The following is a 24,394-nucleotide window of genomic DNA, read 5'->3' as shown; positions in this document are numbered from 1 at the left end:
TATTTTACTCCTTTTGGTTGTGTGAAGAAACACTGATTTATGGAAAGGAAATTTCTCAGAACAAAAAACAAATCTGGGAAATTTTCTCAAGCCAATGATGCAATGTGAGAGGACCATCCCAAAATGCAGGAAACCAGAGTTTAAATTCCAACTTGAACAGCCCAGTAGGATCTGAAAATTGCATGACACCAAAAACACTTCAGAAGACATCAGTGGAATAATGTCTTCTGCAAATTCCATAGGACATGGCTGGAAGGAGGTGCAGGGGGGAGAAATCAGGTCTCATGTAGTAAGGTCAGTAACAAACTTTCCCAGATAGCGTTCGCAGTAAGGAGATAGATGAGGTCCATGCAGTTTTCAGAAAGCAGCACGTCTCTCTTGTTTGTGCGCCTCCTTGAGTATTTTGTCACCAAAGCAGGCAGATACCCTTATCTAAATAGCTAAAGCCACATCTCAAAAGCTAATCTAATTTCAAATCATTCCCTACCCACAGCAAAGGCAAAGAGCAACATTGTCTCCTGGCATGTTTTTGGTATGTGAACCATGAAGCACCTGAAAGAAAATAGTGAGTTCGTGACAGTTCATTGTTGTATGGTCTTGCCTAATTGCAAGCAAAATATTCAGCAGAATTCCGTTGATGGCAGTTTGTTTATTGGCAGTGAAACTCGTAAGCAAGGGATCAGCAGTAAGTGGTAGATCAGCATTTGACATCTGAGAATTTTTTGTTAATGAAGTATAGGAATCTTTTCATTTTCCTGAAGAAGGGGGCTCACCAGTGAACCTGTGTCTGTGATAAAAGGAATTTTCTCACCATTACCAGCACCCTCTGAAAACCTCTGCTTTCAAAGGGTAGTTCTGAGGATGGAGACGGACCTTACTGAGAGACACTTGTTCTTGCCTGCTGAATTCCCAGCGACCTGCCTTGGCTGGTTCAGAAGACCATATTCCAGTGAGGTCCTTTGAGAACCACTTAACATTGAAAACATTTCAGACCTAACTAAGTAAGGTTTTATCTTTCCAGTCTCCTCTCTCAAAAATAAGCTCAGCATCCCTGACTTCTATTCTATTTTATAATGAAACCTGCTGTTAGAGCCACACCATTTTCCTGTTCAAAGCTTTGAAGATGGTTAGCGTAGGCAAACAACGCAAGCTATCTATGAGTCTCCAGCTCAGTCCTGCGTAGATGCCTCTCTGTCTTGTCTTCCTAACCTCTCCTGCTCACCACAGATACTGTTAATCAATCTGGAGATCAAAGATTTTGCAGTTTCATTTTTACATGCTTTGTCTTTCCAGCTAATTAAACTGGCTTTTAAATTTAAATGTAACAATACCACTGAGGCAGTTATAGAAATAAAAGTGTGCTGCACTAGTAGTGCAAAAAATGGTCCTGGCCCTTGCACAGCAAAGCCATATTAATGGTAATATTAATGGTAATATTAATGACAGTAATTGTCACAGGCAAACTACAAATAAAAAAGAACCCTAACTTAACTGAGGACATAGCATTTTTAAAGTCAAATACGATACTGAGAGAGCATTTTGCATCCCTAGCTGGGGGGGGAGGGCATGGGCGTGGTGGTGTTCACACAGGGTTGTGGGCAAAAGGGACAACTCAGTCCTGTAACTATAGCCAAAATTAATTCTCGAGTATTATTTTTAGGGGGCTGGTCTAATTTTCAGCAGTGGTATCCGTCTCTAAAGGGCAGCAGAAAGTGCTGCACGGTAGGTATGATGTTAACAGGTACTTGACTATGTCCAAAGTATGAGAAGAAGAAAAAAATAAATGCCTTTGAAGGCATTTATTATCATGGGGCTCTCAGTGGCAGCCCCATTGTATCAGGGAAGCTGCTTTGGTCCCAGTGCCATCAGAATCTACTGGCCGTGGGACCCGAAGCAGCTGTGGTCCACCTGGGACCATGAAGGAAAGCATCTTTTGCTCTGAGCTCAGTATTATCTGTGCATTTTGAACAGAAAATTCAGATGTTAGGAGATGATTTCAGAAATATCAAATGAAGTTAAGCTTATCACCATGTTATATCAGATCAAATTTCTAGTTATTTCTTCAATCAGCATTTATTGTATGACTGCATCGTAATAAAGATTTCAGAAATATGATGAAGCTGTACATTTGCAGTAAACGAAGCACCTGTGTTTATTACAAATCTGTGCACAGAGCTCTATCTGCATAGATATTTGTCAGTCAAACAGATGTCCCTATATTAATTCTCTTTTTCTAATTGGGAAATGGAGGGGAGATGGCATTTATATCATGACTATTATGTGATTGACATATGTCTAGGTTGAAGCAGAAGCACAGCACACATCCTTTGTAAATAGAAAACAAACCAGTGAAAAAGTTGAGTCGCATGAAGCTCTGCTTGTTCTTTTAAAGTTTAAAGAACAGCAAGTGCAAAATTCATAGGAATACTGGTCGTGTTGAAGACCTAATTATGGGACAATTCTATTCCTTATTAGGGATAAAATTTGTGCACTTATATATTTGTCTGGTGGTGTATGTAAATACAAACCCAGATCTGCAATGCATAAGGTATATGCTTTTGGTCATTAATTACTGCTTTTAGCTTTATCATTTCGTTTAAGTTTTTGTTAAAAGTAAAAAAGTATCTCCCACAGTAAAATAATATCTGCCTATAGATTCATAGAAAATGGCAAGGAAACATGTATTTAATGCAAAAATTAAATACCACAATTACAATAAAACGTGCATTAATAAAATGTATGCAGCTTTTTTCTCAGCACTGAAGGTCCAGCTGGAGTCTGAGCCTTTATGAAAATGTTCCATTCCGTACAAATAACCAACACAAGCTCAATCAAGCTCATCTTTAAACTGGACTTCTCTGAATCAAGCTCTGATTATCAAATGAAAGTTATAATTTTATCCAGTTAGCTTCTTAAATTCATTGCATTTTCTCTATTTTTTTCATGATGTTGCTGTGTCTTTTAAATAATGAACCAAACAAATTCATATATGCAAGTATTCCACGTATTTAACAAATGCTATAGATGATACAATTGCGACGTTATCAGGTCCATAACTTTAAAGCCTTTGCTTTGGTAGAAACGAACTGGTAGCAGGAGAAACTGTAGCAGGTTGTCATTGCCTGCTAAGGATAAGAATAGCTTTATAATTACACATTTTCTGCTATCCAGATAAAGAAGGCTTTGAATTATCCATTTTTTCCAGGGTGCTGTATATTTAAAAAGTGTAAGAAGGAAAACATGAAAACATACTGCCTTTTGAAGCAAATTAGCAGTAAAAATGAAGTAGAAAAACATTTCCCTTTTCCTGACTGGCTTGCAACTCATGTGGGTTTCTTGAAGTTGTACATGCCCGCAAAAAATGATAAATATATTGGAAAAGGAAAGGAAAAATGAAAGAGTAAGCTGGCCATATAAAGCAGCTGATGTAAAGATGGAGAGACATAGCCATAGAAACTAGTCACATAAATAGTCATGAAATGAAAAGTTTCAGATTTGTATTGAAGTAAAAAAAAACTACTTAGAGAAAGGCCAACAGGCCAGACTAAATAATCCTCGACTTAACGTCCAATTCTGAATCACATATTAGCTGCAGAGATTTTAATGTAAATATGCCATTACACTGTCATTACAGTGATCAGGCTGCATGGCTCACAGGTCACATCTCAGCCACTGTTAATTTTGCAGGCAAAAGCTTTTTTTCTCTTGAAATGTTAATAACTTTCTATTAGTTAATGTAGCGTGACTAAAATTCAGATTAGATATAATTCATTTTAATATCTGTGACTGGCTATCCCGATCATTTAGCAATGGTTTCCAGCTGAATACAAGATGCTAAATTGGACTCATTTGCATAGCCCTGTTAAAGCAATGCCATTCTCTAAATGTAGGCATCTTCAAATTAATTTAAAAGATTTTTTTCCTGGTTTTGCTACCAGGATAAAACCTTTTGCTAACAACTAATTGAAGTTACTATGAGCCTAACACACATCTTTTTCCTTCTTTTCTCAGGAACAAATGACTAGTTAATATCATTAACCAGTAAGGGGAAAAAAACCCCACAGTGCTTTTGAGTGCTAAAACGGCCTAATTTGGGAGCTGCAGACAGACCAACCACCACTATTTGCCAGCACTGAAATAAATACTATTTCTTACTCTTAAGCACACTTAACTACATCGCTGTATGTCAAAAGTTAACACTGGACTGACCTTGAAATGATCACTGAATCCACTGGGTTTATTTAAAGATCTGCTGTAAAACATATGTTCATTTAGGGTACAGTTTAGCTAAACTAGGCAGCTCTCAGGACCTTCACTGGTTCCTGAAAGAGTTCAGCACACTGGAAAATGTGGGTTGTTATTAATCACTAATATTCTTCCTTTAATACGCACATATAACACCATTTAATGGTAATGGGAGATACATTAGCTCCACAAGGAGAGAATGGCCTTCCAACTTATCAAACCCTATCTTGAAATTCATTTCAATAAACACTTATGTGGGGTTTTTCTGGGACAATGGCTTGATGCAATCTTGAAGAGGGATGGTCAGAAACCTTTTTCTTTTAAATTAAATGCAAACAAATAAACAAGTCTATTACTTATATTGTATTAGTCAGTATGAATCACACAGTTGGCACACAATATATATTCCTGCATCCAATTGAAAATAATGCCTTTTGAATACTAATTAGGCATCTGCACATCCAAGGACATAAATCAACTCTGATTTTTTTATTATTTGCATTATCTCAGCACCTAAAAGCTCTCACGGCCGAGCCAGGAACTCCATCACACCGGTGTGTGTACAAACACATGCACTCACACCCTGAGGAGGATCAAAAGAACTCTGAAACGATCAGAGACGAGACGGTTCTTTCTCCTCATTTACATACATGAAACCAAGAACAAGGTCAGAAAAAAATAGAATAATGAAAGTGTCATGGACTGACACTGCATCAGATTATGTAACTGTAAAATTCTACATGCTTCACAGTAAAGGAATTTACCAATCTTTAATTTAAAATAATTGAGAGATGTGAGAGAAATAGTCGAGGGTGAAAATAGTCGTTAATATGCTTTCGTGTTTCTTTACAGCTCCAAAGTGTTTGATGCCTATAAAGCAGACGACTCATTGGCTGCCAATAAGATCCTGAGGTTGCTTAGCACTGTGGAGTCGTCATCTGCCAATTTTTCAAAAATCTTTTGCAATGGTTCAAAAACCAAATATGTGCAAAAATCATGAAGTAAGTATTTTAGATAACACATAGATTCACCTATAGGGCAGAACATTATTGCTGTTGTTTTCCTATTGTTAAAAGCACAGTAGCTATTTAAGAATGTAAATACAAAGTATGAAAAATCATTCTCTCTCCATCAGCCTTGGAGTCTGATGGCTCTGGGAGAAAACAGTGCAGTCTCAGTGTGGGGCACCACCTGAGTACCAGATGTAAGACAATTGTGTATGCAGTGGGGAACTGAGGCATGATAGTGTCAAATCTGTTGATCTGCTAATATATATATTTATATATATGTAATATCCCTCCACCTTTCTCTCAGCAGGGGGTTTGTTCAGACAATTTAAATGCGGTTTTCTCTGTCTATCTCTTCTACTTTCACTTAAAAACCACAATGTGTTCTGGAATGCTTTGTCTGCTCAAGTTTTAAATGACTGCCAGCACTTTCACTGTGAGTCTGTTCTGATCCCCGGCTCAGTTTCCTTCTCTCAGCTGGTCATAAAACTACCCATCAAGCTCGTGAAAACGCTTATGTGCAGGAATGTTATACAGATGTGCCTTTGCATTTGAAATGAATTTGCACCCAGTTTTACATGGGAATGAAACTTTCATGTGCAGGATTAATAGACAAAAAATGTATATCTTTCATAATTAACTGACCACCTTGAGTCTGGAGTTTCTTTTTCATAGTTCTCTAATAAAAATCAGAGGTTTGGTTTGGTTTGTTTCTTTGGGTTTTTTCTTTTTTTTCGGGAGCATTTAAAATCATAGATAGAGTACTAACAAACATAAATTGGCTTCTGCTGGGGTAAATATTAAGCTTTATGTAAATGCTGACTAGTATTGTAATACTAGAAATAAGAAAGCTTGAATCAACAAATTTTAGTATCCATTACAGACTTAAGGTAAAGTAAACCAGACCTGAATATCCCAAACTTTGAGAAAGTTTAGAACTTTGTTGATGGCCTGGAGAGATTCAAGAGATTGTTGGCACAAGACAACCTTGATCTTTTGAGAACTGTTTGTTTTGCATTAATAATTTTGTTTTCAGATGTCTTCCTAAATTAATTATTCCATATAACTTGGTTCTATTGTTAGACCTTTGCAGAAAAAAAGTACTGTAGTGAGCAGAAATGAGCAGAAAAACTGTCAAATGTATATAAATAGGTAAACCAAAGGCAACAATATTCTTTTCTGAACCTATTGGGCAGCCAGTCATAGCACACAGGATAATATACCTATTAACTGTACTTTCTCCAACTTGTACAAACTGCTGGCACTGAGGTTTTCCAGGGTTGTGCTGCTTTTGGTCTGTCTCTCTCCAGAAGCGTGGCAGATAGGATTACTGCTAGGGAAGCCCAGATGAGCTTCTTGCTTGGATGGGGAGAAGAAGGCTACTTCTAGATATTTTAATTGCTTCCACTTTGGCTGGGAGTAAAAAGGCTTACAAATGGCATTTCTTATCAGCAACCACAGCCTCAAAGCACGTCAATCTGTTTTACCTTGTCAGTGAGTGAAAGGGCTTACGCACAACCCAATTTTACATTGACTAAGTTCATTGTTCTGTTCCAATGTTGCCATTGCTATTTTTCTCTGAGGTTATACAATTTCAAAATTATTTTGTATATATTTGATCTCTTCTATTTTTCAGAGACCAGCTGGATGACTTGTCAGCAATTCACTAGGAAGAAGGAAGGTAACAGTAACTGCTGTCTGGGGTGGGCTGTGATAAGAAGTAAGAGTTGGATTAAAATCTGTAGTGATTGACCCCAGAAAGTTCAGCCTCCTGCTTCAAGGCCGTTTCTTTTACACAGTTAAAAAAGGCTCCACCCTTTCAGAACTGCAGAAAATGCAGAGCACCTTATTGTGTTTGTGTATTCATGGAAAAGAAAATTCTACATTCACGCCAGGTGTTCGCATATAGGAAATGCTGCGGGGCAGGGGTGGCTTGGTTGACTGGTTGGTTTTCAGAATCAGGAAAGTGAAACAAAACCATGTAATTTAACCAGTCAGTTGGAACTATCTCTGTATAGCTTAAATAACTCCAAATAATCAGAGAGAATTTTTATCAATTAGTCCCTCCATTTAAAAAATAACATGTGTGAGGCAATCATGACCACTTTATGGATATTTTGTTAGTAGAAGAAGAAACTAAATTCAGCAGATAAATTACGCATTACAAATTATTCCCCCAGGATCCAATTCAGAATGCTATTATATTGCAAAATTCTGGACCATATTTATACCTTTGTTTTGCTGATCATCAGACAGACACATAACAACACATTGTGTGTAAGCACCTTTCCTAGGGCTTTTACAGTACGAGTTCAATGGTTAGCAGCTGCTCTGGTGTGTTGTGCTTCCAGCCAACCTGCTACAACCTACTTCTCCTCAAGAAAGGTGGCATCTTTCATAATGCTTAAGGCATAAAGAGTTTTGTGGCTCACTTGTGGACTCAAGAGGGAGATTAATCCAGCTGCCCATATCTAAAGTCTGTGCTCAAGTGCATAGGTCAGAGAATTCTCCAGCCAAGAACTAATACAGCTTGTTGTGCCTTCTGAGATTTCTTGTTTAGGAACACAGTTCTTGCAATGTGACTCGGTCGCCATAGAAAGAAATAGGCCCTTTATACCACATTTGAAAAATAGCATCCTTTGTCTACCTCCTAAATTGTAACAGGAATATATAGTGAAGTGCTCAGCTTGTCCTTTTTTCTAGATCTATATCCTCTAGGGCATTGAACTGAAGTTACTTCTGTCTCAGATCAAAGTCATTTCACTTAGAAACTCAGGTTGAACTTGGAGGCACAGTCTCTTAAGTGAAGGTCAATGGTTTATCCATTACAGCACCCAACCCCAAATTATTTTTGCAATTAGTAATATTTATATCTGTTTTTATAGTGTAAAAGAATAAAGAAAGGATAGTCAGCATTTTCAAGAAATACAAGTTAAAGGTGTCCTATCATTTAAAATGATATATCATGTTAGAAAGGAAACTTAAAAGCTGGCATATGCAATCTAAAATTAAATACAGATTTTGAATTTCAGGCTGTGAAGCTAAAAAGATCAAAGGAAACTCTTTACAGTTCTTTGGAATTTGGTATTATACTTCCCAGGAGGTCATTTACTCCCATAATTTAGTCTGACTTATTTTGGCTTCAGTTCCATTAAAAGTATGTAGCAAAAAGAGGGCCTCTTTTTACTTTAATTTTTAACTGCAACCTGTCAGTTAAAGGGGAAAAAAAAAAGAAAAAAGAGCGTCTGGAAGAGGATGATCTACAGAAGTACTAATAGCTTTCAAATCTTTTGACTTTTTGAGCCTGATATGGCTAGAAACTTATCTGGAAAGATTGTATTTTAACCCTTTTGACTGTTCTTGGACGTAATGTGTGCTTTTATTGAAAGGGAACTTATTCACTGCCCTTGAACATAGTCTGTTATTTCCACAATAACATCTCCCTTGACTGCAATGCCTTGCCTTGTTGGACAAAATAATAGGAGGACCCCAAGTTTAAGGTTCCTATAGGCAGACATCAAAAGCACATCTCTTCTAAGTCAGAGAAGTATCCAGAAGTTTACCTACTGTCTGGAGAAACCCAAAAATGAGCAGGATACCTGCTGGGATGTGAAGGCAGTGCTGATGGGTCTGAGCAGACTAAAACGTGGTCTTACTTCACTGCATTTTGGGAGCAAGAAAAGCAAGAGTAGTTTCAAAAGGATAAGAAAAAATTAAGAGTTTTGCCTTTCAGAAAAGATGTGGTATAGTCCTGAGGTCATTATTTATTTTATCTATACCAGTTTCCAAAAACAGGACCTAAAAAATTAAAAAATGAGAGATGCAGGTACTTTATCTTCTGAGACCACATTAAGACCACCTGGTGGGACCAGCAGAGGTGGTAACAGAATGCTCTTTGCTGAAATAGGAAACCACCTTCCCCCATCAGCACCTCTCCTTTTTCCACTGAGGAATGAAAAGAGGCGGCACAACAGCTGAACTTTCCATCTGCAGGAGGTTGGCCTTGGCCAGGCTCAAGGCTAGGGAGTGGGGCAGATAGATCTAGTCTGTGAACAGGTTTTCCCCCACCTGACATTCAGGCTTTCGGCTGATCCCAAAGAGAGTCCCAACAAACCCACCCAAGAGCTGTATGATCTCATTGTGTTGTTATGCTGTTGGATGGATTTGCAGAAGCACTCATGGGGACAATCCAGCCTTAGGGATTGTGTCCAATGCTGAAATATGTTTATATATATATATAGTCTTGCTTCTGGTTTTGACCACATTATTTAATTACTTTGTCATCTTACACTGCAGTGGTTATTTTGTACCTAGTTCAGTGGGATGCACACATCTGATGGTGACTCTTATTTGTTCACCCCTTCTTTCCCTGTTGGCTTTCATTTACTCACTAAATTGCTACAACTAGAAGTTTTTGAATGTTTTTTTCCCTTCTCTGCAATGCAATAGGGTAAATAAAACTACAAAAACAAAAGTAGTCTTGGACTGTAACGAACGTGATCAGCTGGCCTTGTCTCTGGCACTTGGGAAAACTGGGGCTCTTGCTGTTCCATTAGAGTAGACTAATGATGGTCTAGTGTATACTAATAATTTCCCAGCAAGATACGTGCTTGAAAATATCTTCCCGTATGATTAATGCTTCTGAAAACATAGCTGTTTCCATCTGACAGAACCAAATGGATTAGAAATGTTACAAATGCTTTTTTGCAGTAAAAGGACTAGTGGCAGCAGAGAGGTTAATTCTCCTCTTTTCATGCAGGTATCTTCTTAGAAGAGAAGTGATTAAAGGAGTTTCTTTTTTGGCATAAAAGTGTTTTTCTAATCTTGTTGAAGTGCCTAAAATGTGTTTGAAGAGCCAGATAAAAGCATGGACTTCTTATTTAATGAGTTACCAGTTATATGTTCCACTGTTTATTTTGCTCTATCATTGAAACATATTTTCTTAAAATGTCTTCTCCTTCACCACAGTCAATAGGTAATAAAGATGCAACACATTTAGGATGAATTTCAACATTAGGTATAAAAGAATATTTCTCTCCCAAACTTTTAAAATTGCACAGACAAAGCCAGAAACAGACTGCCTGTTTTTAAAAATGTTGAGTATATCTTAATTTCTCAGGGACACTTGGGACACCATCAGAATTTGTGTTGCAATTTCTCATCAAGTTAACTACTACACTGCGGCTATCCACAAAAAATTACCCTATTCCTGCCAGCTGTGGCACCCAAAATGATTATGCTCTTTTACTAATGCCAGGAATCTGATCCCCAAAGTCTGTCTTCCTTTTCCTTTTCCTTTTCCTTTTCCTTTTCCTTTTCCTTTTCCTTTTCCTTTTCCTTTTCCTTTTCCTTTTCCTTTTCCTTTTCCTTTTCCTTTTCCTTTTCCTTTTCCTTTTCCTTTTCCTTTTCCTTTTCCTTTTCCTTTTCCTTTCCCTTTCCCTTTCCCTTTCCCTTTCCCTTTCCCTTTCCCTTTCCCTTTTTTCTTTTATTTTCTTAAATTATTTTATTTATTTAGGTAACAAATATTTGAGCCTAGTAGAAAGTTATTTGCATTATAAAAAATGTATCAGTTTAAATCACAGATGATAGAATCCCCCCTTCCATCCTAGAAAGAAGAATGAGTCTCACTGCAGTCAAGGGCATATCTAACTAAAAAGACTAGCGTTGTACCATGCTGCAAATGTTCTCTGCTGGTATTAGATCCTTCAGTGGAAAATTAGGTGCAGACCTAGGTTGTTTATTGAACTAAAGGCATACATGTGCTAAAGACAGCTCTCTGTTCTTACAAAGGTATCGACTGCTTCTATCATCATAGGATTCCCCACGATGCTTTACCACTGGGGAAGGAATAGATCCAAAGCAGAGAAAGAAAAGGTGTCTGAGCACATGCAGAACTTCCCTGAACAGCAGTGGATTTTTGTGTTTCTACCACGTATTTGAAAAACCATTATGACTAAAAAAAAATCCAAAGGCAGAGCTGATGTATGCAAAATAAAGCTTACCTGTGATCTCTGAGGACCCGGTTCTCCACTGAGCAGCATGCATTCCCTGGAACCGTGTGTCTGCAATGTCCCACCTCCATCTGGGTATCTGAACAGGTTGACCTTCATGGAGCACACAATAGATTCATGGGTTAAAATGGCCGTGAGGAAGTTTCACTACAGCATGGAATTTGGTTGACTTGAAAATAAATTAGACAGTGTAGCATGTTAGGAAAAGTTCTAATTGTACCTATTCCTCATAGAAATAGTTAGGCCTTACATTAACTCTGTTTTTCTCAGCAATTGAGATTCTCCATGTTAAATATTTCTTTTTTTCACTATTCCTCTGTCCTCTTCATCTAAACCCAGCTGCCCTCTCTTCCCCCAGATATTGCAAGAGTTGGAAGGCGCAGCAGTCCAGCTTCAGTATCCATTGAGATCAAACCTAAAGAAATGGACCCATCTCTATTCAAAATGAATTTCCTTTATACAAAAAACACAAAGGAAACTGAAGCTACATTTCTAAATACTGAAAAGCAAAGAATAAAAGGTGACTTTTCCCTTAAAGTGTTCTATGCCAACGTCATTTAGTGCTTTGGCAAATCCCAGGATATTCTAGGAGGACTAGTTTGGGGTAGCAAGCCATGCACATACCTTTTCATTAGCCCCTTATTTTCAAACAGAGGCCTGCAGAAATTCCAGCGCTCTGAACCCTCACAGGGGGATGGAGCAAACAGAAAAGATCTTGTTAAAACTGTCCTTCTCCAAAGACTACTTTTTATTTTTCTTCTTTTTTAAGTACTCTTCTCTGGGAAAAGAGAAACCAGATTTAGCTGAATACGTCCTCACCGTGCCAAGTTCCAGCATTTTCCTGTGTTTGTCAATGGCAACAGTCGGTTGTGGCATTGGTTCCTGTTTGGCTCTGGGTAGGGTGCATGAAAGAAAGCTGAAATGCTGGATGAAATTACTTATGTACATGGATAGGTTTCATGAGATCAGACTCCGTATGTGCTAAGGCTTCTTCTCTTCCTGTGTAAACCCATGATTAACTGTGGTTGCTGTTTAGTTGCACAGAAGCAGTGGTTACACAAGGTTAGTGCCTTGGTCTCGTCTGCTGCTTTCTGTCACTCATTCTTCAACCTGGAATCTTTTATTTAGCATTAGGAGTACCTTGAATATACTTCTGTCATCCCTAGCAACCCCCCTGTGCTTTGTGCTATAGTCTTTCCAAACATTTCTCAATAGCTGATTTTTTTTCTCTTTCTTGCTTTTTCGTTCTTCATTAAAATGGTTTCTGCATTAGAAACAGGTTTTTTTTCCTCTGTTGTTTTTTTTTTTCAACATTTTCTTACCTCTCAGAAGTTAAACTTCTCAAGGTGGATCTTCAGCCCAAACTGTTTAAATAATAATAATAATTTAAAGAAATATAGAAATTACAAGCAAATAATAGGGTGAAATTGAAATTGCAACATTAGGCAAGGAGAGTGACATAATTTAAGACAATCAGTAAGGGTTAATGAAACCTATTCTCATCAGAATAACTTGGTATCCTTTGATGAAAACTTTAGGATGTTATACATATTCACACACTTCTGTGTGAAGTACCTTGATTTGATATCACCCAACATTTTATTACAAAATCTGAATATTACAAAATAATATGGTACATATTAAATGGGTTAAACATGACGTTGGTCTGCAAATGTAATTGGAAATGCTGGATCATCTGCTGAGTATGGATGTTTTTGGTGTGTTGTTAATCTTACTATATTTGGTATATTAATTAATGATGTGGAAGAAAAGAGTCACAATAAGTTGCAGAAAACACTAAGACTGTGAATAGAGCATATAAATAAGAGATGAAGGAATAATGAAAACTGTTGTAGGATACTTTGGGCACAATTAAGTTGGGCACTATCAAACTATGCATTTCGGTGAAGGCAAGATCATATACCGAGGAACAACAAAGAATGTGTGTGGGCACTTGAAGGAGATTGCACTTGTCCTAGAAAACAATTACACTGAAAGGATTGGCAGGTGAAGAATGGTTCTGTGTAAAATTTCAGTGTGACCATGAAGCCAAAAGGTCCTGTCTTACCCCTGGTGAGGAAAAAAGGGACTATAAGAAGGAATCTCTATTGCCTCTATGGTGAGCAATGACCTCTCCTGAAATACTGTGTCTTATTCCAGAAACCAGACTTGTAGAGAAGTAGAACAATACAAGAGGAGTCTGAGAAGAGACAGGAGTATGATTAAAGGCCAAATAATCTGCTGTGTATTGAGAAACTCCGAGAACACTGCCTATCAATTTGTCAAAGTGAAAATTAAGGGCTGATTTAATTGCAGTCTATAAGCATGTGTAAGGAAAAAAAAAGTGATAACACGTGCCTTTTCAGTCAAATTAATAAAAACACAACAATATTCAGTGAATCCAAAGGACCTTGTAAGGTCTTGATTGAAAAAAGGTACAAATTTGTCCTGGTGAGGATTGTTAATCATAGGAACAATTTATGTAGAACTGTGGTAGTTTCTCCATCACTGAAAATTTAAACATTAGAGCTGAACTTTTATTTTTTTTTCATGAAAGAAAGACTGAGCAAGACTGAATTCAAAGAAAGCCTGTGGTATACAGGAGGTCAGACAAGATGTTTAGATGTTCCCTTCTGTTTTCACAGTCTATGAATCTAAGCAGGTACTGCTTCAAAGAATTTATCATCTTGTCTTCTATGGGATTACTCATATACTTTAAGTTGAACAGGTGTTTAAGTGCTTTGCTGGATCAGGGCCAAACAGAGCTGGTATCATGCCATTTCAGTGCCCCTTCTGCAGCTGTGGCAGAACAGGACTTGAGGCTGGTATACTACTGCTCCAAGTAATTGGCTTAGAAAACAGTGTAGTTTAAATGGTACAACCAGGACTAATTTTGAAAGGAAGGGAGCACAAGACTGAAATGTGGTACTACAAATACACAAAGATTATAGCTGTGTGGCTCAAGTGATGCATGGAAGAGGTCTTGGAGGCCTATCACAATATCAGTCTGGGGTGTACTGCTATAAAAACACCATTTTTGCAGGGAGATGCTACACTAAGGTAAGAATTATCTTCAAATAAACTGCATACACCATGGAAGTTTGTTCCAATCACATTCTTAACTGATGCAGCTACAATGGTATTACATGGTTGTGTAGACAGGGTCTTAGTAACATATATTAGTTATTGTGGCTTTCTTCCTTTTGTTAGCTTTCTCAATCCCTACCCTATGTAATAACTAATTAAATGACCTGATTTATGTGCAGAGATATAGGATTATGTCTGGGCAAAAGATGCCTGAGCATTTTACACTATTCATCTGGCTTTGATGTGTAGCAGATCAAAATGAAGTTCTAAAAGGAAGGGCTGGATGGAAAGAATCTACTAAAAGACTTATAATCTTATTGCACCAAGTTATTGTCCTTTTGTCTGACAACTTTTGCACCGCTTATCTTTCTCCCCTTACACTTACCATTACTACTGTCTGGTAAATGCTTTCTTTTTCTCTTATCTCCTCAGATTTCTGCATCTACCTACTACCGTTCTGCCAATATGCTAATGGAGAAGAGCTGCGTGAGGAGCTAAATGCCTTCTCCTCCTCCTGTCATCACTGTTTCTTTTGACAGTAGTAGCTAAGTATATTTGGAAATTACATTTGGAACTGTTACGGTTCCATCTTTTCCCAACTTTCTCAAAGTATATTTGTGAATTCAAAATGAACATGAAAAATACTCTGAGGTGTGGCTTGGCCAAAATGCTGATCTTATATGAAAAGGTGCCATAAACTCTGTGGTACCACTCAGTACCTCAGGAAGACCCCAGCCAACAAACAGGCTCAGGTTTACTGAACTTCCTATTAATCCCTGGGCCACGTTCTGTGCCTGCTGCTGCTCCAGGTGAGGTAGAGGAGCTGGAAACATGCAGACCAGAAAGCCTCCTAAGTGGGTGGGCAAATATTTGGTGAATGTTTAGGCTACGTTCTTCAAAAGGTGCCTCACGCGCAGGCAATCTCAGCCCTCTCAGGCTGGTGTTCTGGGGTGGAGGAAGGTTTGCTAGCACAAACCGTGCTCTAACAACACTGCCTTTATACAACTGCTTGGAGGGCCGTAGCAAAGCCAACCTGTCACAGGGCAGTCCTGTTCAGCATCACCTCAGCCGGGTGGCTCAGGGCTGAAAGAGCAGCAATAGCTCTGCCTCTTTAAAGTGCCCATCTCTTTCAAATAGTATGTCAAGCAAAACTTGACAGGACACAGAGATTCATGCTTTTAAAGTGGGCATACTTTCTTGTGCATCTCCTACTCCTGAGAAGGCAACTATGTAATCTTTGGGTTTTGTTGTTTCTATTTAAAAGCCCTCAAGCATCTTCCTTGGTAGATCTGTATGTACGCTGCAATTATGCATGCATTAAGCACTAAATGAAAACAAAAGGCATTTAACGTTAATTACACTGGAAAGTCACCATATTGTGATCATACACAGCACCACTATTGCTGCCCAGCTAGATATCCCACTTTCATGCAAACAAGAGAACCAAATTGAATTACATAAAAAGAAGCTACATACTGACTCCCAGCAGTATGTTTTGACAAAACACTTTGTCTACTTAAATGATTTCAGATGCTGTAGTCAAAAGCCTTGACTGCAAATAATGGGTTCATAAAACCTATCTTTAAAATTTTACCTGACAGTAATGCTGTGCAAATATCTGCACTTCCAGTTCACCTTCTCCACTTGTTTACATCAGGATTTTAATAGAGTGGCTGTCACAGAACAACAGCTAAAGGCCACTGTTTGATAAGTTGCTGTAAAAATAGACTGTTTAAAATGAGAATTTCCTCCCTAAATTCAGCCATCACAAAAAGGTGGTGGTTAGGAAAATATTGAAGAGAGACAATTTCTAGGAGGACCGCAATAAAATCTTTTCGAGTTCAGTGACATTCTAACCAGCAATGACTTTGTAAGAAACTACATTTCCCATCTGTCTTCAATTTTACTGAGAAATGACAAAAATACAAGGAAAATGGATGGATAAAGGAAAGGTCAGAGGGGGCTGGGGGGGGAGAGAGAGAGAAAAAAAAATTTCTTCTTTTGGATTGGCTCACTTAGTCTCCATTTGTAATATTTGAAGAAATAATTGACTACATCTCCCTAACCATCTGAAGAAAGAATTTAAATACTCGGGAAAGCCTCCAAAGTTTACCTGTAGAGGAAAATCTAACCAAAGATCTTCTGTCAGTTAGTGCCCTACCATCGAGCTGCTGGCTTTCCCCAAACAGAAGGCTATGCAGAAGGTAGCTGGATGCTGATGGCCCTACATGACCTCCAGACATGCACATCCAAGGGCCAACTCACAAGAAGCCACCCTACACAGCAGCAGGTCTATATTGAATTGCTCTCATTGTGCAAGGTATGAGGTATGGGGAGGGAGCGTATTTTAGATCTTACTTCTTTCCTGAGGTGAAGGCATGATTTGGAGGGAGGTTTATTTTGCTCTGGTAAGAGGAGTGTGTAGCCACCACTGTGCTCATCTGTCATGAGGCAGAATTGTACATTCCTGAATTTTCTCAAAAAGAGAGCGACTCCCCATCATCTCTAATAGCTGGTTAAGTGGCATAGCTGGATCATATCGGAATTCAGTATCATGCAGAATAAGATTTCTATGGAGCTACTTGTAAAGAAGAATTTCAGAGCCAGAAAGGAGGGGAAAGAGCTGCAGAATGGCTTAATCTATTTGGTTTGGTTTAATCCAATCTTATTTTGTGCCAAATGCATCATTGCTCTCTGTTGTAGATATTCAGTCTCAGTAGATTTTTCCATAGCCCAAAGCCTTGGAAACATAGTAAATAATACTGGTACGTTAAGTATATACACCATGCTCCCTCGTGTTTTACCAGAGCTAGAGATATTTATGACCACTTAGTAGCTATGAGGGATAAAGTAGTTATATAGCGGGGCATCTTGCCTTTTTTGTTTGGTTTGGTTTTGTGGGTTTGTTTGGGTTTTTTTTTTAGTGTGCTCTGATTTACTAATGATTTACTGAGACTAAACTTCCAGCTTGGGTGAGCTTGTGCCTGATGCAACTCAAGGAAGAAAGACAAGATCTGTAGTCGGTGAGAGCAGATAGGAGGCTGCTAAAGCCCATTCTGACAAACCCTACTTGTGTTCACACATATTTCTCTGACTCCTATGCCAGTATTATGGAATAATTCCTTTTCTACTTATTCAGGGCGCATTTTATGAATCATTCGTATTCATCCATTGATCAGAATACCTCTTCCAGATGAGAGAGTCGGGCTTACCCTCAGGCCTAATACAGCAAATGTCCTGTATGGCTCTCCAGAGCTACAACACTAATAGCCGTAACAGCAGGACTTCGCTACAAGTCTCTGGAGTTCCCACTGAAATCAGAGCCTTAACGAGCACATACAAATCTAAGCCAGAGCCCAGCACCCCCTCAACAAAAAAAATGTTGACCTAGAGCCTGCACAGGTGGGACTACAGAGGAAGAAAACTAATACTTTCAATTCTGCTAAATCATTTGGAAAAATAATTATGATTATTTAATGAAGAGTGAATTTTATAAAACATTAAGGGACTTCATCACGCAGAGAGGCGTACGAAGCAGGTTTAGTAGGACTGAGGTGAGTAAAATTAGGCAAATATCCATTGTTACCTCTAGCAAGTCAATATATGAGACTGCAAGGGCTTTAAATGCTTATTTACACCAGGAACAATAATAATAGCTTCATATCCCAGTGTTTGTTCATTCCCTCCTTCCGTTTTCTGTGAACCCATGCAGTCATTGCAGGGGATTGGACCCGTGCCCGATGCTTTGGGCAGTACTGCCCTTGCATTGCAAAGGGCACAGAAATGGTGTGAGCACCTGTGAAACCCATCTGTGCACTGGGCTCCCAAAAGCTGCAAGCCCCTTCCCCTCTCTTCCTCCTGCCTCTGCGGGCTGCAGAATGCTCCCATCAAGGAGGCAGATGCCTCCGTTAGACCTTTCCCCCTTTACCTTATCAATATATAGTACTAACAGCACAAAATAGCTCCAATTATTTCTTGCATTCCAAGAGTTGCTGAAGACATGCATTAGATGCTGTGCTTAGACCGTGCCCTCAAAATCCTTTTTTACGGACAATACTTGAATGCCTATAAATTGTCAGCATGGTTATTATTAAATAATTCGTACCTGTGCAATGACTTCCAGCAAAGACTGTAAAATGCTTTGGCATTAAGAGAAGCCTCTCAATGTTTTCTGAGGAAAGAACTATTTCTGGTCAGGACCCTATGGGGAGATATTGCTGCCATTTGGGTTTCTCTTGTCTTGTCTGGTTCAATTCCCAGTCTCACTTTTTTCAAGTCTTTTATTATTATGATTATTACTATTATTACTCTTATTACAGTAAAAATACAAAAGTCTGAATTATTATCGAGGCACTCTCTATTCTACGCGTGACTTTTAATGTCCCGGAGAAGAGTATATAACTTTTTTGCTCATTTGCTGTATGTGAGCTATCTTCATGGAAAAGGGGATCTTAGGTATAGATCTGAAATATAGATCTGATTTTTCTTTCTTTTCCTTTTTTCCTACTATAAGTGCTTGTTTAAAAAGAAAGATGACAAAAAGTACAGTGATACTCAAAGATACCGAGAAATCGACCTGCCTTATACACTATGGGAAGGGATTTAAGAGTATGGCCCCAAAACCTGTGCTCTGACCATCAGTCAACAACTCTGCTTCTTGTGGTAAGTTGTTTTTAAACCAAGAGTACCTGAGAGATGTGTAAGGAAAATTAAGATTGCATATTGATGGAAAAAAATGTAAAATACTCTGAAATATAGGAGATAGGGTGATGGAGACTGACCCCAGTCACCTATTATTTGTGTAATTTTAATTACTCTCCCTTTAATTTAAGCAGCTGACACACACTTTCAGTGGTGTTCAGAAAGTTAATAGGGCAGCTGAGTAAGGATTTTAAGGTCACATTCTTGTCCTCTGGTGCTTATTTTATTTATTAGCTGTTGCATTAATATTCTTATGATTACAGAAATGATCATTTATGTATATAACTCATCTTACAATAGTATACAGTGATGAATATTGTCTTCTCATCCTTGATTCTTTAGCACTAAACTCACAAAAATAAAACAGCATTCATATCAAGCTTCTTCATTCTTTACATTATTTCTTAATTATGGTATGTAGTCACCAGTTTGCTGACAAGAATTTTTCTGCGTGTCACTCTTTCTTTGATTCCACCCTTCCTGAATGAAATTAAAATATTGACAGAAATAATTTTGCATGAGTGGTGGAAAAGTCAAAGAGGCATTTAAAGTAGAGGAGCTTCTACATTTATCACTTCTATATATGTGCATTTGTCCCTGATTCCTAGGTACATAGACAGTAATATGAGCAAAACTAGTGTGCTGTCTCATCCGTGTCATGTATGTAGATAAATGATGATGCTTAACTGAAGTCAATTTTTTAACCCAAACAAACGATGATTTGTGATATAAAAATAGAGAGAATCTGATGTTTCTGGGCCATTATGTCTTCAGGGTCAGGGGCCAATGAGGATTGGTAGACTGCCAATATGCATAGAGTTTGGCCTGCCCATTTTTGTAAATTTTTCCCCCATTTATCTGCCCCCTTCTCTATGCAGCTCTGTCCCTCTTGATTGGCACAGCGCAGGAAGGAGAGACAAACATGGATCATGGAATTGGTGGGGGACTTGCCTGCAGGTCACAGCAGTGGCTTTCAAAGATAAACGTGGACAAGAAGAGCACCCTCCCAGCACATCATAAATTGGTTGTCAAGCTGGAGATGCCAGAGGGGTTCTCCACGCAGGAAGAGATGATGGTGGTGTGGAGACAGTACAGTTCTGGGACAGCCCTGCTAAGCCCATTGCAGCAGGGGCAGAGGGAGCTGCCAAGCTGCTGCCCACAGCATTCGTGTTCCAGAGACATCTCTGTGCCTTTCTGCCCCTCCAGACAGGTCCCGCTCAGCCTCTGCACGCAGTCTGCAAAGGGGAGACTCCCGCTCGCACCCCTCAGGCAGAGACGTGCCCTCAGACAATGCCGTGCCTCTCACACCAGAGCCTGATAATCAGAGTTTAAGGCAATGGGCACACTAATGAGATGTGTCAGAAAAATTAAAGCTGGACTCATGACTGACTTCTCATAATTCAGTGTGTGTTTTCATGAATGCTTTTTTTCTGCATAGGCACAATTCATTGCTTTTCTGTTTAGAGGTTATCTTATGATGGACCTTGTAAAACCTCGTAGGTTTTATAAACAACAGTGTGTGCGTGATGTAGTGACACACGTCAGTAAGCATTCTCTGTTTTAAATTCATTGCAGTGAATCGATCTCATAATGTTAACAAATCTTTTTACATATCATCCTGAAATGTCTATTTGACTTAAACAGCAAGGTTTAGACATTGAGCAATAGGTAATGAGATCATGGTCAGCATTAGGATCTGAAGAGTTATAGAGATATGAGGGGGAGTGTGTTTTCGTGCCGTCAATAAATGTTGTAAATCCTAAATCAGACAACGTTGCAGTAATATCAAGACCCAGCAATCTAAAGGTGGCATAAAAAATTCAAGAGCAGGAAGGGGACAGGCTACAAAGAGTCAGAACTGCTTAGCACTTCACAGGGTGTGCATGTGTGGTCAAGGCGAATTTCAAATACGCTGTATTGTCGTCCTTCTATATTTAGTTGCACAACTGCGAGAAAATTCAATCTTCAGTCCATCATACAAATAGATAGGCCTGTGGAAATGCTCATCATTTTAATCCCAGCATGCTAATGCCCCCTGTGTGAATATAGATTTCTCAATTAAACTAAAGTAATTTGATGAAAGAACAAGTCTCACAGGCGCAAGTAAAGGTTTCAGTAACAACAACCTCAGCTATTTATTGCTGGAGAAGTGTTTTCCACTGGATGGTGCATGGCTGAGTATTAAAGCTGTACATGGATTCTTTGCTCAGCTGTGCCCCAAAATGGATATGTTTCAGTGGGAAAGCCACAAAACAGTCACCATCTTGGCTATGCTATTGAGAGTGCATCCCTACATCCCATAGAGTTAAATTTCCGGGGCGCCCTTGGAGCTAGCAGATTGATACGGAGCTGTGATGCTTTTTCTGGGCTCTCCTTTGATGTAGGTCTCTGCTGACTTCTTTCTAAGAACTCTCCAGACCCACAGGCTATTTTAAGGGATAGGACAAAATATGTGTCTTCAGCCAAAGTATAGGAATCATAAAAGGGTGAAATGACCTCACGTTAATACAACCAATGCGGCCTTATCTACTTACAGTGTTTTATATTTTTAACTACTGGATATTTATAAAAAGTCACCATCTCTACTGGCATTTGACAAAGGACACAGTTAAATGGACCTGGCATTTTCTTATTCATGTTGTTGAGCTACTTGAATTAAGGTTCAGGCACCATATGATACTGTGTATTTTATGGATTAAAAAAAAGACCTAATTCCTGTGTAGACAACAAGATCTAACATTTCTTCCTGAGAAGTTTAACTTCGTTCTTTTCAGAAATAGAAAAATATTTTTTCCAGCTCCTCAGTGATGACCTTAATTTTGGTGCTTTGTCTCACGCAGATATGCGCCTTGCTTGCACATGTCTTTACGGATGCACTTCCAGAATACATGAGAATTTTATTTTAATTACATTTTTGTCTGAATTGTACTACATTATTTTCTCCCTTTCTTTAGTTTGTTCATTTTTAGGCCATAAATATTATTAACCCACAGAGATTTGTTTCTGCTTTCTTTAGTTAATTAAAGACACTGTTGGATTTATCTTGTGCTACCACCAGGAGGGCACAACAAGTGAAATATTGTATTACTAGATGGTTCGTTCATTAGCATAAAATAATCAGTGCTTTTGAATACCAGCACTTCAATGTCTCAGGTTTGGGGTTTTGTGATTGCATCTAGGAAGCAGCAACAGTAGTAGAGGAATAAAGAAGAAGGGAGAGTCAGACCGCGAGACAAAAAAAGAGGGAAAGCAACACAGCTGTTAAAATTAGCAGGTTTCCTTAAGAAAAGACAAAAAGGAGAGCGCACAAGTTAAGCTTGCCTGGAGGCATATCTAACTGGCACCTAGAACATAACATGGGAGTAAGCTAAAGTAATTCCCTCCTCTGCTACTAACAGAGATTGAATAATTACAAAACCATTTTTTCTACCACATGACTTCTCCCTTTGGGGGGAAAAAACCCTCAAATAAACTACCATATGGTCCTGAAAAATATTTCTACTGATTCCACCTAATGTTTAGCAATGCAAAGTAATGTTATTTTTCCAAAAGGAACGATGCCCCATGATAACGTACATAAATACATAAAGACACATGCAGACATGCAATGCATGTTGCACCTACTCGGAGAGAGCTTATCACCAAATGTCAGAGAATAGAGATTTCTCCAGAAGTTGCTCACTGTCTCACTTACTCCCCTAGGGTCGCAGTCTGATTTGCCTTGGTCCTGGGACACAGGTCTGCTGTTGGCCCAGACTTAGTGGAAGACTTTGGGTCACCTGTAGAGAGACGGCATGCCCAGGCATTATCTTGGGCCTCCTTCAAAACCCTTTTCCCTAGGTATTTCTCCACCCTTTCTCTGAGCTTTTCATGATTGTATGAAAAATTAATAGGACTCTGAGCCGTATTGCCTTTTCTCCCTAATTGCATCAGAGTGTAGGAAGGTGAAGCAATGATATAATAGGGGAGGCTGAGGCTCCATGCCCAAACCAGGGAAATCCACTTACAGAGGGGCCCCCTCTGTGTACAGATGTAGGTGGTGTGACCTATTTCTAGGAGATTTTTTTCCATTTTTGGGAGAGACACCAGTAATTCATTCTTCCTTTCCGAGGAATAAAATAAGAACCCAGACACATTGATTATTAATCATTCATTTGGGGACTCTCCTCCCTCTTGACCAATGACATAATCTTCAGTGAACAATATGTATACAGTAATTGACATTTGCACAAAAAAAAAATCAGGTTATATTGTATGCATCTGCACTAATAAAAATGGTCATCTTTCAAATCCTCCTTTTCAAAGTCTCACTGAACAGACTTCAATATCTATATAGCATTTATTTTGACCTTCGCCTCTCTGATCTCCCTGCACTGGAGAACTGTACAGCAATACAATATAAGAGAAGCATACTTTATTAAAATACACATTTAGGCTGCTGTCTTCAGAAGCTCCAAAGTTAGGTGCACAGGAAACGTTGCATCCATTTGGAGGTTCAGCCTCTTTAGGCTTCACACAAAATGCCAACTATACGTGTCAGTCTGAAAGTCAGTTGTATAATTATCTTCTAAACAGCACTGTTGATGTGTTGTGTAATTGCGGTAACTCAACAGGTCATCCCAAACTGAGTCTACACTTCTGCTTGTTTAAGATCCCTATTTTTGATATCGTAGATAATTTAATGCTATCTGTTATGGTAACCAAGAATTCTAGACAAAGATCAGTCACTCCTACTTGCAGATGAGTCACTATTTTAGCATGTCCTACTTCCAGAAATTCTTTTTTGCTTTGCTTTGAGAGAGAATGAGGACGTATACCAGTTGCTACTTCAAATGCGTAGACTCTCTTTTCTTTCATAAAAGACATCCAGATGCATCTGAACATTTCAGTAATTAGGACACAGATATGTTCGTTATTGTTAGATTGTTTTATGTAGAGATTCTGTTTTGGTTTTAGCAATTCTAATGAAAAATCTCTAGGCTTACAGCAAGCAATTAGCTCACGAGTATTCAGGCTTTTGTAAAAATATTAGCTGCTAGGTACAGATCTTAGTATTCATGTTAAAAGACTAACATTTTATTTGCGTTCGGGTGTGCTAGAGAGAGCAACTATCTTTGAGGCTGGTGGAGCACTCGTGGAGGAAGCGGGATGGGCCAGTGAGAGAGAAAGAGCAGTAGGAAACAACACCGCTGAGCACAGGGAGGGCTCCGTGCCGTCAGCGTGTATTTTCAGAACTGTGCTAACTGCAGGAATCACAACAGAACGTGCTGCATTTCATTTTTAAAATAACATCCTTAAAATAATGACGTACAAAATTTAACTGTATTTTTAAAGTATTCTCTT

Source organism: Vanellus vanellus (assembly GCF_965231255.1).
Source record: "Vanellus vanellus genome assembly, chromosome: 5".
NCBI classification, from domain to species: domain Eukaryota; kingdom Metazoa; phylum Chordata; class Aves; order Charadriiformes; family Charadriidae; genus Vanellus; species Vanellus vanellus.
The sequence above is the reverse complement of the archived record's forward strand: the minus strand, read 5'-3'. Positions refer to the sequence as shown.